The sequence below is a fragment of the Acomys russatus genome, chromosome 12 (assembly GCF_903995435.1).
Source record: "Acomys russatus chromosome 12, mAcoRus1.1, whole genome shotgun sequence".
NCBI classification, from domain to species: Eukaryota; Metazoa; Chordata; class Mammalia; order Rodentia; family Muridae; genus Acomys; species Acomys russatus.
The window spans coordinates 58,237,893-58,243,892 of record NC_067148.1 but is presented as its reverse complement, the minus strand read 5'-3'; positions in this window follow the sequence as shown (position 1 = coordinate 58,243,892).

The window sequence follows — 6,000 nt, the reverse complement described above, 5'->3', positions numbered from 1 at the left end:
TCTTCTTAAATGACTCCAGCTGTGTCACCCACAAAAAGCCCACCAGGACCAACACAGTGCAGCTTTTTTTTATAGACTTGTTACTTTTCCAAGCTCATTCTAAAACAGCCCTTACCTGTGCACGTTACGCACAGTCGTCATTTATTTCTTTATTATGCTTCATTCACATTACATCCTGATTGTAACCCCCTACTCCCTGTTCCCTCCCTCCCTCCCTTTTCTGCAATATTCCCCTTCCCTAGACCTCTGACCCCTGGGGTCCCCTTAATTTTTTAAAAATGTATAACAGATATTATTACTAAACAGTTTTGAGAGAAACAAAAGAAAGCAACTGGTGCTCAAGTTATGAGTTGATTGAAATTCAGCGTAGAGGAATGGCTTAAGTGACAGCACAAATTAAAACAAGTTACGGGGACATGAATCACTCACTTTGCAATTATTTTATATCACCGATCATTGCATAGCACCAAATGAACTACTATGAGTTGTAAAGCCATAATGGAAATATTATGATGCAATCTTGTTATAGATGCAAAGTAAAAAACTCATTTGGATATTTCACCTGTGAAAACAGTCTTCAGATGCCACATGCCATGAGAGTGTTGTGGCAGTACAGCTCGGTCTGAGAAGCAATTCTCGTCATGTGCAAATGAGAGGGGCCACTTTCCTCAGAGAATCATGAGTTAATTGAGACAATACCTCTGAAGGCCCTCAAGGGAACTCCCACTAACTATGATCCAAGTCCAAAGGGACATTGCAAACTATTTCCTAGTCAAACTAAAGATCAATTTTAGGCCCCTTTAAAGTAACATTTAAAGGACTGAAATTTGAAATCATTCAGATCACGCAAAAGAACAAATCTAGCTTGGTAAATCAATCTGACAACTTCCTGACAGTGTTTTGATGAAGAGCACAGTCTTTTAATTAAATAGAAGCAGGAAAGGCTTCGTAGCACTGGAATATCTTAAAAATTATGCAAACACAAAGGTGAGGTTTTGAGAAATAGGACCCCCTTTTCTAGCATTAGTTTGGTACAGTTCCTTGAAAAGGATCATTGTTTACAGAGGATGGTCACTGTACAAGAAATGACACGAATGAGAGAGGGTCATGAGGGATTAAATATTTATAACATCATCGTTTTGTTTAGGTCTAATCAAGCCATGCAATGCCTGTCACTTCAGGCTACTGAAGCGAGTTTGCTGACAATGAGGTTCTTAACTCTACACATGCTAGAAGCAGGTACTTTTCCAGGTAAAGATCTCACAAGTGTAATCCTGAGGTCTTCTGCATCTGAATCACGTGGTTTACCTTTCAATAGATCCAATTTATGGGATGAAACCAACTACTGAGTGACAATTTCTTAAGTATAAAAGAGTAGAAATGAACACCAATAACAAATGTCCCTTATAGTTTTCTTTCTTTCTTCCTTCCTTCCTTTCTTTCTTTCTTTCTTTCTTTCTTTCTTTCTTTCTTTCTTTCTACAGTGTTTCTCTATGTAGTCTTGGCTGTCCAGGCCTCATTTTGTAGACCAGGCTGACTTCGAACTCACAGAGATCCTCCTGCCTCTGCCTCCTGAGTGCTGGGATTAAAGGCGTGCGCCACCATGTTGAGATGACTCCTGATCAACTCTATCACAGTGGATGTTGTACAGGATCTCTGAAGGTAAGACTCAGGTCAGCACCAGCAAGGGTTACCAAAATAGCCACTGAGAGAACGCATCCCATCCACACAGACCTTAGATTTTGGGCTGATACATATGTTTGTATACATTATGAGGCACAATGTGACATTCTCAGTCATGCATATCCAAAGTCATGACTGATACAGAGTAACTAAGTGTGGAACAATTATAATTTTTAAACACTAAAGTTGTCAGTGTCACCAAGAATAAAATGTACAAAAGCCCATGTTTTGATCTAATCCTTAATCCTAAGTGAATTACCATTCTGAAAAAAATTTGTTTTATTCCTTTTGAAATTCAGGTTTTTTTTTTTAACCCAGGGGTTAAAAGGGAGACATTCCTTCACTCAGAAATGTTAGATCCCTCCAAAGTATTGCAAAAAATTTCACCTGCTGAGACCTGCAGCTTGTTATATGCAGTTTTTCAGAAGATCCTTGAAAAATATTATAAAAATCCATTTCTTCTTGTCTCCTATGGGTGAAGTGCACAAACTGTGTCACTGCTTAATGATACCCTACCAGCCTGACTGCCTAAACAAGACTAAAGGACACAACACCGACAGACATGCTGACCTGGAAAGGGGCATCTCACAGGGCCCACCCACAGACAACTAAGGGTTGCCTATGGCTGGATTATCAGTCATCTCCAGAGATGAGCTTAATATGTCAGGTGGTCCTCCGTGAAGCCATACAGCTACAAAGCACTAATGGACTGAACAGATGGTATTTATACCATATCTACATATTTAGGAATATAATATATATGTATATACATATATGGATGTACATATATATATGTATATATGTATGTATGTATGTATCAGGGTTAGGGCTATATTTACATTCATGCCCACGAACACACACACATCAGCAACAACTAAACAAAGAAGTAATGATTTCAAGATGTAATAACATAGGGATATTCAGGAGGGACAGGAGGAAGAAAAGGGAAGGAGGAAAATGATACAATCATATTTTAATTTAAAATTTACAGAAAACGAAATTTGAAAACTCGTCTCACGCCACGTTGGAGTGGTGTGCCTGTGTGAAGGGCCTTAGGAGCCCCAGCCAGAGCTGCAGCATCTCAACACCCACCTTCCCAAGTCAGGTAGGAAGCCAACTGTCCTCACGTGAATGAAGCCAAACTAGGCAGCCCTCCTTGCAGATGTGCCTGCCCATGGATCTCTTCAGTCACACTGACCAAAACAGTTCTGACTCAGAAGGTGAAACAGTGAGATCATCAGGCCCCTCAGCGCAGGTTGCCTGCATTGGTTCAACTTTGGGAGCACAATTTTTCAGTCAAGTGGAGCCCCACAAATCCCTGCATGATCCGAGGCCCTGCTAAATATTCCCTCCTCATATCTTTTCTCTTCTTTTGCACACTCTGTTTGTTTATTTAAAACTCTTCTTTCATCTTCTTGGTCCTTCAAGCATGTCAAATTTGCCCTCCAAATAGACAGTTCTTCTTGTGGAAATTCTCAGTTAAGCATTTCTTTCCTAAAATGTAAACTAGTTATTGAGCTGCTGTTTTTGAGTAGACAAGGTCATCTTGGTAAATTTACTGTTTGCTTTGATCATATAGTATTTTTATGTATTTTATCAGTGAAAAACATTTGTAGTTTTCTCATGTGCATGTTTCCTCAGGGCCCTTTAGGAAATACAATGTATTTTTTTTCCATCTGTCATCGTTTCCAGTATAGATGAGCCTTGAGTGTATCAAATTTGCCAGCAGATAACACGCCAGTAAAATAAACATATTGCCTTAGAGAAACCAAGACTTGAAAACCATGTAGAATCCCAAGTATATGCTCTTTGAAAATATGTTACTAAAGATCAATATTCTACTACTAACAAATCTCTTGAAATTAAGATTTGTCTGGTAATGCAATGCTTGCAAAACCAGACAGAAAGCATAGAGACAAAGACCAAGCAAAAACCACATGTCCTAACATGAGTTACAGATTAAGGCCTACAAGATATTTCCAGTTACAAGTCACAGAAATAGCTTTTTTTCCCCTAATGTGAACTAAATTGCTAAGAATATTAGAATCGTGAAGGTGGCTTACTAGAAACTTGCAGTTCTGTTTTTCTTTCAGGACGCAAATCCTGCCCTGCTCATAAGTTCCATGTGGTTGGCATGAAGTCATATGAATGCACGCCGTTTCATTTGGCTCACTGATGACATACAGTAAGCACGACCCAAGGGACAGATGCTCTTTGACCTCAGTGCCACTAAATCCACCAGTCACTGGCTTCCCACTCGCCATGCTCAGAAAGATGAGTGTATCAAGGAGAGGAAGGCAGATGTCTGTGTTAACTTGGGCAACTCACGCCTTGAGTTTACTAAACGCCAGTGCAACGTGACCCGGATTTGGGCTACATCATCTCCCATTGCACAAACCTGGCTCCGGAACTGGCTATTTCTGTAATCCAGTAGTTCTGAGACTCAGTAGGCCCGTTCAGAGAATTCCGACACCCCGATGATTCTTAGCACGCCCGGGGTCATGGTGAGTCCCAGAGTTTTTGAATCGGTAAGTCTGTCGAGACCCTGGATTTACATTTTGATGTCCTTTACACAAAGTAATGAGCAATAGTGCTGCATTTTCATACGTAATTTGTACGGGGTTTGTTTTGTTTTGTTATTGCTGCTCTGCGGGCTTCCTACTCCAAATTCATCCCCTTGCCTCACTCTTCCCTCATCTCACTCTCCCCAAAGTCCTCTTTCTGCCTCCATGTCACCTGTATTCCATGATCCTCGTTTTGGGGAGGGGATTTCCTTTTCCTCACTACCTACTCCCTTGAGATCCCACGCTTTCTTGTCCAGTTCCCTCCATATACACAACTATGTACAGATCAATATCTATGTTCTGCTTTTGAAAGAAAATGTGGCAATTAATTTTCAAGTCTGTCTACTTTCACTTTACATAATGATTTTCCAGTTTCACTCACTTCTTGGAAATGCCATGGTGTCAATTTTCCTCCTGGTTGGATAAGATCCCATTGCATACATGAACCACATAACTTTTTATGTATTTGTCTATTGGTGGACGTCTAGGCTGGCTCCATGTCAGGGATATGTACAAATGTCTACGCAATATTGACCGAGGTCCCTTGAAACACACCTGAGCCATATAGTAGCTATGTTTTTGTCTTTTGAGAAACCTCCACTAATTTCCATGGTGGCTATACCAGGCTATTTTCTCAACAGCAAGGAAACTAAATTTCTAGGGAGTAATTATAAAGAAATATCACTCACAATAACTTTACAATAAAAATGAAAACAAACAAAAACTATGTAAAAATTAACCAAAGAGTTGGAAGACCTTTTCAGTGAAGCTTTAAGAAATGAGATAGGATTTTAGAGAAGAGAAAGATTCCACCTTTAGGATTGGCAGAACCCATATTGTGAATATTATAAAATGTCCTCTCTAGGTGGAACACAAAATAAAATTCCAAGGTTATTCCTTTGAGAACTAGAAATGGTCCTAGAGTTCACATGGAAGCAAACAGTCTGAACAACCAAAGCAGCCCTGAGTAGAAAGAACAAAATAAACACCTGATCAACAGCAACAACACAACACGCATTGGCCCAGAGCAGACATGTAGACCAATGGGATAGGACACCCAGATATAAAACTACAAAAATATAGCTATTTAACTTGACAAAGGTGTCCAACATACATTAGAAAAAAGATGAAGCACATCACAATAAAACCTTGATATTCACATGTAGAAAAATGGAACTAGGTCAGTTTTCCATGTAGTCCTTCAAAAACCCAATAAAAAATTATCTTAAAAAACCTTAATATAATATCCATAACTAAATGTTCCAGGGGAAACTGGTAAAACACTTTAAGGTATATGTCTATGCAAGGATTTTCTGAAAAGGACGCACACACACAAGAAATTAGCTCAGAAGTGGGCAAACATTGACATGAAATTGAGAAATTACACGCTTAGGAAATGACACACCCATCAGACTTCAGAGATAAGAGCCGTCTTCCTGGCTCCTTAGAGAAGGAGTTAATATCAAGAGTGCATAAAGAACTGAAAAAATTAAAGTTCATTTGCGAGTCTAGCAAGGTCCCAGGTGGTGCAGGTGTGGTAATTTGGGAGGCACATTTGAGCTGCAGCACCAAAGTGTGAACCGCTCAGTGATTTCATAGGCTATTTTTCTTCTGCAGGACATTAGGATGATGAAATCTGACTGTAAATCCATAGATAAAATTAACATAAACTACACCGCGTCAGCTCTGCACACAGCCCTTAAGAACAATGGGTTCGTACGAAATGCAAATGCATGACAAATTGCACAGAGCC